General features: G+C 35.2%; 1 protein-coding gene across 1 annotated transcript in view; it reads left to right on the top strand.

The window, feature by feature from the left end:
* Positions 1 to 1,713: 1,713 nt before the first annotated feature.
* Positions 1,714 to 11,587, top strand: part of LOC148942084 (uncharacterized) — a 213,064-nt gene continuing 203,190 nt past the window's right edge. The window contains exon 1 of the mRNA XM_089102836.1: positions 1,714 to 1,847. The gene's annotated coding sequence lies outside the window, so the exon portion shown is untranslated. The remainder of the gene's footprint in view (positions 1,848 to 11,587) is intronic.

Genomic DNA, 11,587 nt, shown 5'->3' with positions numbered 1-11,587 from the left:
TATGAAAAGGGCTGTCCTCTCCTCAAATATATATATATATATATATATATATATATATATATATATATATATATATATATATATATATATATATATATATATATATATATATATATATATATATATATATATATATATATATATACGTAAAACCGACCCCCCCCTAACTACCAGAAGAAATTTACCCTGAAAACTTTTGTATACTTCCCAATAACCAATATTATATGTAAACATTGGACATAGTTCATAACTTACAGACCATCCCCCGGAGACTGTGGGGGTCATCCTCAAAGACATATTTATTGTATTTTTCAAACATGCTTAACAAAATGGCTATCTCAAAATTATGATCTAGTGACTTTGGGAAAAAAAAAAGTGTGAGAGGGGACTTAGTTGCCTTCCATTCTTTTTGGTCACTGAAAAAGGGCACTAGAACTTTTAATTTCCGTTCTGAATAAGCAAATCCATCAGTTTTCTGGTCTGCACTAAGAAAATGTAAGGATGCCAAGGATAAAGAAAAATACAAAGATGTTTGTGATTTTATGCTAACGTTATGTGGCCTGCCACACTCTTCAGCAGCTGCTGGAAGACAGTTTACGCTACTTGGTAACATTAAAACCAAATTACAGAATGGTCTTCTAATGCAAATGACTAGTTGTTTAATGCATGTCAAGCAACTAATTTGGCATTCTGGAACATTGCTGGAATCCTGGATTATACATTTTTAAATGCGCAAGAAATACTCCGATTGGCAAATATCTAGCAAAGGAAGAAATAAAGCTGACTCTCATGCTGAACATAATTTTCGAGATGAATTCTTGCTAGAAGACTAATCTTTAGCTCCCACAAATTATTTTTAGTGTTTACTGGTTTTTATGAGTTTTGTGCTTGTATTAAATGTTCTTTTTCGTTTTCAATATATTTGATGTTGACTGTCCGCTTTGAAAGATGTTTCCAAAGCGTATTTTGGTCAATATCCCAATTGATAAGAAAAATAACCTCTAGGTCCTGAGATTTCAAGATGGACATATTTTGGACATATTTAAGAAGAAATATGGACATATTTTGGCTAAAAATGACATAATTTTGGATACTCAGGGGACATATTTATGGACAAAAAATTTGGCAACCCTGAAGGAGAAGGGTGATTGGGGCCTGACAGTTGTAATCTGGCATTCAATGGGATAACATAAAAAAATATTTCAGAGGTGAATTTGTCTGCTTGTAAAGTGAACCGGTTTTCTAAACTGAATTGTTAGATTAAACTATTGATCAAAAGACTCGTGATTCTGAAAAATATTTTCTAGTATTGAACTGTGCAAAACGCTATTAAGAATTTACCTATTCCGCACTTTTTACACACAGGTAATTAGTCAGGTGAGCTGTGCCTTGCAAAGTTTGGCCGTTAAGGAGTTTCCCGCGAGGCACGGCCCTCACTTAAAGACAAGTACTTTTTTGGTTGTATTTTTGAAGGTTAGTTAGTTAGCGGAAATGACTGATCAAATGCTAGCAAAAATTTTAGATCAAATGGGGCAGATTTAAGCGTCATTAAATGAAATGGAACAAATCTTATAATTTTTGCTGTAAGTAATACGATGTTCCGTTTAACAACTGTACTGAATTAATTATTTAATTTGAAGCATAAATCTGATTGTATTGAATGAATGGGTCTCGGTTCAGTCTAGCCACGAGAAGGAACAACGCATGCGCATTTGTTTCCATAAGCTTATCTATCTCTAGTTCCTTTTTAGAAGCTCGGTGGTTTGGAAACAGTACTGTTTCTTGTTACTGCTCAAAGAATCGATTCTTTTGGAAGTTTTCCATGGATGGTCTAATATGAAGAATGAGTAAGCTTTTAATTCTATATTCATTGTTATATATCCTTGGTCTTATTTTATTAATTTTTACTGGTAACTGGTTTTTAATTGGTTCAGATGTTTCCAAGCCTAAAACTGCGATGTTCGAAGCGGCCGTAGGTTTACATACCCCTGAATTTCAGGGGAGGGGTCAGGAAAACCTAAGTATTTTCCTGGGGAATCATTCCGACTGATCTTAAGGGTAGGTGAAAGCCCGGTGTTTTTAGACAAAATCATAATGCTATAATATTTTCAGTCATAATATCGGTTGTGGCATTAGATGAGCATTCGATCGTAATATTAAATAGAAGTAAATTATTTTAGGGTATAATTTCTGAAACTGTTTACTTTGTTTCTTCAGTATTTGAGACAGAGTTTGGCTGCTTTCTCGCTTATTTCTCCTTTGTAAAAATATTTCTTTTGTACAAATTCTATTTCAAGCAAACTTTTCTTTAACTTAATTTTAGTCTATTGAAATCGCATTCTGTATAATGGTTATTATTGCAGTTCACAAAATTTATTTTATCGCTAAAATTTTGGATTATTATGTCATGGTCAGCTTTTTGTTTTGCAGTACTGTTTGCAAAAGAGTTTTTTTTAATGTATTAGAAAGGGGCTTTCCCTTTATGGAGACCACTCGTTCTGTGACTACACCTGTACTGAATTTATACCTTTCGTAGAAGCCAATAAAGTTTTCTAAGGGATGTCTTGCCTTCCAAAACAGAAGCTAGGTCAAAAATATAAAGCTTTTGAGTGGATGGAATTTTTTGTGAGGGAAGGAGCGGCCAGTCTCTACCTCAGTTTAAGTATGGCTGTAAAATGGGGCATGTTCATGACTAAAAAATTTGGTCCTTTGGCCTCCCACTACCTTTCATATAACTTCTTATGTGTTTGATATAATTCACCTGTTTGTGTGACTTCTAATGATTTAGCCCTCGTCCAAAATAAACCCTTGCACAACTGCCTATTCCTAGATTTTGGCTCCCAAATGTTGTGTTGTTCAGTTTATTGCGATGCGTCAAATGCATTTACTTTGATAAAATATTCAACAGATATTCAGTATATGGAATACTGGCAAGTGGTAACAAAGAGAAGCAGCAGCGTGTTTTGGCATAACAAAATTGAAAATAATAAAAAGGATAAGAAAAAGAATTCTTCATTGAAAAGAAATAATTTGTTTTTCTTCAGAATTTCGTTTCTCGTAACTTTTAAGATAAGATAAGATAAGATGATCCCTCTTTGTACAGGCCAATGAGCCTTTGAGGGATTTATAACATCTAATATTGTATGTGTATTTAATGAAGAATAAAACCTATCTTATCTAAAAACAGCACGTGGGAACCAATTAAAATTCAGGTGGTACCAAAACCTCACCATGTTTGTACTTCAGTTCCATATTATAAGCCAAATTCGTAGATTTGTCATGCAAATAACCAGGGTAGCTATGATTGCTGCAAAGGCAGGTTTACATCTGTTGGAACTTTTGTAAACAAAACCTGTGGATTGACTTCCATCATTATTATCAGTTCCAGCGGTTATCAGAACAAACAGAAGAGAAAACTATTTCTGTATTTAGAAACTCAATAGGAACTTTTGTGATCTGCTTTCCCTGTCAAGTCAATAAGCTTCTTTAAAGCACTAGGGACACTAAAAATTCTGTATTTAGAAACTCAATAGGAACTTTTGTGATCTGCTTTCCCTGTCAAGTCAATAAGCTTCTTTAAAGCACTAGGGACACTAAAAATGGAACCTAATTCCTTAAATTGGTTATGTGGAAACTTATAGAACCATATATGTCTTCAAACATTATGAAAAATGGGAATTTTAAACTTCTTTAAAGCACCAAGGACACTAAAGTTGGAACATAATTCGTTAAATTGGTTAAGTGGAGACTTACACAACCATATACGTCTTCAAACACTATGAAAAACTGGGAATTTTAAGCTTCTTTAAAAAACCAAGGACACTGAAAATGAAACCTAATTCCTTAGATTGATTAAGTGGAAACTTACAGAACCCTTTACGTCTTCAAAAATTATGAAAAACTGGGAATTTTAAGCCTCCTTAAAGCACCAAGGACACTTAAAATTGAACCAAATTCCTGACATTGGTTAAGTGGAAATTTACACAACCATATATCTCTTCAAATATTATGAAAAACTTGGGTTTTAAGCTTCTTTAAAGCACCAAGGACACTAAAAATAGAACCTACTCCCTTACATCGGTTAAGTAGAAGCTTACACAACCATATACGTTTCAAACATTATGCAAAACTGGGAATCAAAAGCTCCTTTAAGACACCAAGGACACTAAAAATAGAACCTAATTCCTTACATTGGTTAAGTGGAAACTTCCACAACCATGTACGTCTTCAATACTACAAAAAACTGGAATTTTTAAGCTCCTTTAAAACACCAAGGACACTAAAAATGGAGCCTAACTCCTTACATTGGTTAAGTGGAAACTTACACAACCATATATGTCTTCAAACATTATGAAAAACAGGGGATTTTAAGCTTCTTTAAAGCATTAAGGACACTAAAAATAGAACATAATTCCTAACATTGGTTAAATGGAATCTTTCACAACCATATACATCTTCAAACATTCTGAAAAACTGGGAATTTTAAACATCTTTAAAGCACCAAGGACATTATAAATTGAACCTAATTCCTTAAATCGGTTAAGTGGAAACTTTCACAACCATATATGTCTTCAAACATTATGAAAAACTGGGAATTTTAAGCTTCTTTAAAGCATCAAGGACACTAAAAATAGAACCTAATTCCTAACATTGGTTAAATGTAATATTACACAACCATATACATCTTCAAACATTATGATAAACTGGGAATTTTAAACATCTTTAAAGCACCAAGGACAATACAAATTGAACCTAATTCCTTACATTGGTTAAGTGGAAACTTACACAACAATATAAATCTTCAAACATTATGAAAAACTAGGGAATTTTAAGCTTCTTTAAAGCACCAAGGACACTAAAAATATAACTTAATTCCATACATTGGTTGAATGGAAACTTAAAGAACCATATACGTCTTAGAACATTAGGAAAAACTGGGAATTTTAAGCTTCTTTAAAGCACCAAGAACACTAAAAATTGAACCTAATTCCTTACATTGGTTAAGTGGAAACTTACACAACCGCATACGTTTTCAAACATTATGAAAAATTGGGAGTTTTTAGCTTCTTTAATGCACCTAAGACATTAAAAATGGAATCTAATTCCTTAAATTGGTTAAGTGGAAACTTACACAATCATATACGTCTTCAAACATTATGAAAAATAGGGAATTCAATTTTCAATGAAAAAGATATTCAATTTTTAATTCAGTTTTTTACATTCGCGGGTGCCAAGTTTCAAAATTAAAGAATGTGTTTGAAAAAATCAGCAGAAGCTAGAAAGTGAACGAAAAAGAAATATCATCATAAAATTCTAAAAAGTGTAACTTTCCTGATTTCTGAAGCAGAAGAAAAACACAACCAAATATAAATTGAAAACAAGTCTATATGTTACCGTGAATGTCAACATTCACCGGTGAATGTTCGAAATTCCTTTTTCTCTGCTTTGATTCAATTAGCTTTGCCAGTCAGCTTTTTCAGTCTTATGCAAGCTATTATGGGAAAAGTTAAAGTAAGATTAGATTAGGTTAGGTTAAATTTGGTTCTAGATATCAGAAACATGTTAAAACCCAGCTTAAGCTATTTTAACCGCACCTAACCTAGTCTAACCTAACCGGTCATCATCAAACCTTGCATTAAATTGAGAAAAATGATATTTCGGACATTCACCGGTGAATGTCGACATTCATCAATTTGCGGACATTCACGGTAACATATATATCATAGATAGCTTAAATATCAGCTATGCATTAATTTGTTTATTATTAAAATTATTCAACGCTTCGAATTATTAGTTGGTGGCTTACCTACAAGAATATGTTTTTGGAAAAACCAATTATCCCATTTTGTTGCATTTATTCCTTCCAAATATTTATTCCCAAAGTATCATTTTTATTACCTAACTTATATCACATAAAGCACAAATATTAAATTCACTGTTTCGCTTCAAAAACCAAGAAAAGGAATACAGACATGACACATTCAAATGCAGCAAAACAGCTTGATATATCCATCCATCTAACATGTTTGGCTTGATAAACGATAAGCCTATGTAGGATAAACATGAAATATTGTGTAATGGAAAACTCAAGACATGTCTTCCTTCAATGATTATTTGCAGGTTTCTGCAATATTTTTTAATTTTAAGTGCGACAAGCGTTATTGACTTTACCGAATTAGTTTCCGCGTATTGTTTCTCACGATTCGATTTGACAACACTGGCGAAACTTTGGGCATGAATACTGATATTTAATATTATATAATAACCAAAAGAAAAAACATTGATTATCCTGGTTTTCAGTTATGGATAGACCTAAGATGGAGCCACGTTACAAAAAAAAGTTTTTATACTGATTTCCTTGGCGTTTTACACATTACATATACAAAATTACAGACTGACTAAACAGCCTAAACGTGGCTAAACAGCCCGAAAATGAATAAACTGACTGAATGTGAGTAGAAAGGGGTTATTACATACGAGGAGAACACAGCTGCTGCCATCTATAATCGAGTCTAGCGGGACAAGATCACGTTTCTCTTTCAAGGTCAATCAGGGGGTGTTTCTAAGTGTATTGACTCCGGGACGAAGTTTGTACATGCGCACTGAATACTAACGGGGTAATGTATTGATTCGCTAACGGGAACAGGATCACGTGTCTCTTTCTAGGCCAATCAGGGGATGTTTCTAAATGTATTGATCCACGAAGGGGAAGTGACGCAACTGATATAAGGAAGGATTTTTTCTATAATTGTTATTAGTGTGTGAATATAATTCAAGGAGTGAGAACAGTTTGACTTTACTTATTAGGATATATTTGTAATAATATTGAGTGGAATTTTTACACCATTATACGTTTATAGTGGAGTTGGTAGAAATGGTACAAGAGCATCAAACATTGCAGTGGAAATCACGAGAGGATCACGACTTTGTCTGGAATGGGATGAAGTATATGCATATCTTTGTGATATATGTGATATCTTTGAGCAAATTTAAAATGGAGGATCAATTATGCTTCGCTGCAAAAGTTGATATAGCGCATGTGAATAGACTTCAAAGTGCTTTAAGTGCAATAGTGAAGCATATCGAGGATAATAAGCTGTATCGCTAATTGTACGTGTGTAATATTATTGTTGTAATTATACAATCAAATTGTTTCGAAATAAAAAATGTCCCTTTCTTTTTGTTAGAATGAGTAGAACGAATCATAGTCAGTCTAGAGTCAGCAGAGAGAGAGTGATAGGATTAAAAAATGAATAAATTTGAGAAAGAGAGAATTAGGTCGAATCTGCTGATTATGGAAAAATATTTGATTCTGGATGATGATTTTCTCGAGTTATCCCTTCCATGAAGATATTCTCACAGGGAACACTTGACAATATAATGAAAACTGATTCTCCCCCATTGGACCAGTAGCGTATCCAGGGGGCCGGAGCGCCCCCCCCCCCGAAATTTCTTTTCTTTTTTCTTAGAGTGCCAATATAGTAAGTTCCGAAATATTCACGCTTTTAAGTTATTTGCAACACCCGTTTTTTTTTCATTTCTTGTTAAATGGCTATCCATTTCTCCAGCAAGCTTATATCATTATTTGATCATCAAACGTGCAATCGTCTCCTGTAATCAAACAAGATGTCAAGAAATTTTTCTCACTATTTAACCCCCGCAGCTATAAGCACTAGCTTCTCTGCAATGAATGAATTGCGATAAGAAATCGGACTAAGAGGTGATAGTTCATTCAAAGTTTCAAACGCTGCTATAATTCCAGTGTAAGCTAAGCATTGAAACGGAAAGGTCACGTGAGAGAGAAAATTACCTTTAATTACCTTAATACGCATGTCCAGCGAGATAAGGTGGTTTTGAGCCTCCTGTAGAAATCTTACTGGTGGTGTTTCAAGGTTATGATTTGACATCCCAATTCAGCCTCCATTAGGCGTTGGCCGAGTCCTGATCAGCTCCTTTCTAGACAGCGTTTAGAGTTTTAGATTGGACGGTGGCTTTAAATAGGCTGTTCCAGAGTGGGACGGAACGGACTGAGCAGAACTGTTGGCGCTCTCGCTTGATACAACGGGGGGCCTGCAGCTTCTTGGTGCGTCCTCTTGTGGTAGTTGAGAAGGACGGGGAAAAGACATGATTTAATAGGTAATTTTCTAGCAACTTACAAGTTGCTATTACGTCACCTTTTTTCCTACAGTATACCATGGTAGGAATTTTGAGTAAGGTGAAACCTTCCTCGTAAGGTCTGTCTTGGAATGCAGAGATAAGCTTAGTTGCTCTTCTTTGGACACTGTCAAGTATTTTCAAATCCATCTTATAGTAGGAAGAGGCTAGGGTCATGCCAAATTGCAGGTGAGGACGGACCATGGCTTAGTACTGTTTCGTAATCACTCCCGACTTCCTGGTGGTAAATGTTCGCTTTATGCGGCCAAGGGCTAGGTTAGCTTTTGCAACTTGAGCTCGTGTGTGACAGTGAAACTTCAGCTCATTGTCAACAATAAACCCCAGGTCCTTCTCCTCACTGACTCCCTCAAGCTGGGCGTCTCCTAGGTGATGTGCAAGTTTTGGATTATTGCGTTCTAGATGTAGAACTTTACATGTTAAGGTATTGAACTGTAGACACCAATCCGATGACCCATCAAAGTCCATCAACGATAATGAGTCCATCAAGGTTTTTTATCGCGAGTTATTGTTAAAACCTTACTTTCCTTCACTTATTGAAGAATTTGATCAAAGATTTTTGCGCCTTCAGGAGGCATCTTTAAAAATCGGAAGGCTTTTGCCAGCTAACAGCAAGTCATTAAAAATTAATGAATTTGTGAACGCTGTTGCTGTTTACGAGGGATTTCAAGGGGGTAGACGTGCGCTCGAATGTGAGTTAGTCCTTTGGAAACAGAAGTGGCTCAGAAGGTTTGAGAAACCATCAACTGTTGCTTCGACTCTTGCGTCATGCGATGCAAAATTTTTCCCATGCATTCGAAGACTTTTGACAATTTTTCAGACAATACTAGTGACTACCGTTTCTGCTGAGAGGAGCTTTAGCTGTCTTAAGCGATTAAAAACCTATCTGCGGAGCTCAACGGGCGAGGAGCGTCTGAACAGACTAGCTCACATGACCCTGAACCACGATATCCAGGTCGATGCTGACCAAGTTTTTGATCGATTTGCAGCCAAAAAAGACCGGTGACTGTTACTCTGAGAGGTTAGGTAGTCTTTCGTTGCTCGTTTGTCTAAGTGCAGTTGATTCTGTTTTTTAAACTTTAATTGTGCTTCATCCTCTGTAAACAATGTTAATATCAATACATTTCTTGCTTTCATGGCTGCTATAATAGGTAGACTGAGGCCCCCACCCCTCCGAAACCAAATTCTGGGCATTTCTCTTTGATATAATATTATTTTTTATTTATTTGGTTCTCTAGAACTAGGGTCCCATAGGCAAATATAAGGAATAATGCACTTATTTTTTTTTTATATTTTCTAAATTCTGCCGCTTCGTGGCAGTTCCAAAACATCTACTTGCCCAAAATAGAAACTCTCACTGCTTCTAACTTTTTTTTTCTGACTTTGTTGGCAAAATTTTGTCATCCATTCTCAAATAAAAAAAGTCTACAACTAGAAATACTCATGACAAGTGTGTACTTTTCATTTCTTTACCTAGATACCCCCCCCCCCCATATCCCCCGCCTGAAATATTGCACTATGATAGATAATTTTCTTGCTCACATGATTGCTATAAAAAGGTAGACTGACGGCCCCCCCCCCCCGAAAAAAAATCCTGGATACGCCACTGCATTGGACTATTGTATGAAACTTTGTCGATGTGACTCAAATGCTTATACTTAATTTATTGATATATTAACTGGAACAAAGCAGAATAATATCGTGGATATACTTTTGAAAACTTTGCCATAGATTCAATGTAGATGGCTCCCCCTTCGAAAGAGGTAGCGTCACAGAGTTACTCCTCTCACCATTCCTCCCTCTGAATTTATCGAACAAGGATCAGTTTCTATTTAGCTGTAAGAGAGTTGACAGCGGAAACCAAAAAAAAGGTTTTTTACATGTTCAATTTGTATATACAGTTAATGAAGCTTGCTATCATTTGAGAAACGTGCTGCTTTGATGACTACAATCAAAACCGGAAATTGCATCACCCTTGTATTTTATATAGACACAATGCAATGCAAATGAAAGACTATGTTTAATGTCTTGAAGAGATTTGTGACTCTCACCCTATAGGGCAACTATGTTCAAAGTGTAACTATGAAAATTGTAAACAGTTGGATAAAATATACCTTCCCTTGATTGGAAGGAACCCTAAGCACGATTTTAGTTTATTATAATGTGATTCATCCTTTCGTGATTTCAAATTGTGTTGGGAGGAAGAATCAGCTCTACCGTTCAACTGTTGGGGAAACAAGACAATTTTGTTTCTATGTTATCGTTATGACCACACTGCCTATTTTGACTATAAACCTAGTGATTTTTATTTGGCAATTACCGAATGTGATTCATCATTTGAAAACACTGTATGTGATATTGCTTCAAATAGACAGATTGAAAAACGTGAATTTCATAATATGAATGCGAATAATATCATTGAATATGCAACGAGATATGAGAAGATTGAAGTTACATTTTACTCTGAAAAATGTGACCCTGAATTTGCAGCCAATCAAAATCAACATACAGTGATTTTAAATGATTTACCGGCATTGGTGGTTCACGGCAGTTGCCTATACACCGAAGAAGAAGAAATCTAAAGTGAAGAATAAAGACATTGTTTATCGTGTATATACATTTTTCATTTATTAATATACAAATTCACATACATTTTTTAACCACTTTACTCGTAGGGCACTAAAATCAATATTATACATGTCTGAGAGGATATTTTTCACCATAAAGTTGTTCAGACGTGGATTGGCTACATAAATGTTGAGAAACTGCTTGTAAGTATAGCCGCGACATCTGAACACGAAATATAGTAGTGCTTGAAAGCCACATGTCATAGTCGTCAGATCCTGCACTCTCTTTCGATTTTGAATAATAGTTTTCCCACTACTCACAATATAGTTGCTGACGTGTGGAGTGTAGAATGTATAGGGTAGGCCAAAAGGATCAAAAATTCAATCGTCTTCATCGTTTCAAAGATGCACAACCAATGGCCAGTATTCACAGTCGACGGACTGCTATTAACAATGATTAGGGTATTGTTGGCACATTGAATTTTTCCAAGAAAGTCCGAGGGTAGACAATAGGATCTGTATTTGGACATGTAGGGGTCCATATTAAATACATTGATTATTTGAATGGTGTTCATGGTACCAATTTTAGTAGGACAATGCCGTTGGGAGTGATTTCCTAATAGCTTTCAAATTGATTGAGCAAGATTAGTGCAATACTCTCCGGTAATGGGTCGGCAAAAGTACACTCTAAACGCACACTCCCCGTTCGTACTATACTCATATCCTGGGTGCCAGACAAATACAATACAATGATACAATATGTTTTAGCAAACATTTCTTCGGTTATACCATTTTTAAATAGTTGTGAATCATGATCTAGGGTTTGCATGGTCAACTCATACAATGTC

This window comes from Artemia sp. Qi Xiang Cuo, chromosome 17 (assembly GCF_049724085.1).
Source record: "Artemia sp. Qi Xiang Cuo chromosome 17, ASM4972408v1, whole genome shotgun sequence".
NCBI lineage: Eukaryota > Metazoa > Arthropoda > Branchiopoda > Anostraca > Artemiidae > Artemia > Artemia sp. Qi Xiang Cuo.
The sequence above is the reverse complement of the archived record's forward strand: the minus strand, read 5'-3'. Positions and strand labels throughout refer to the sequence as shown.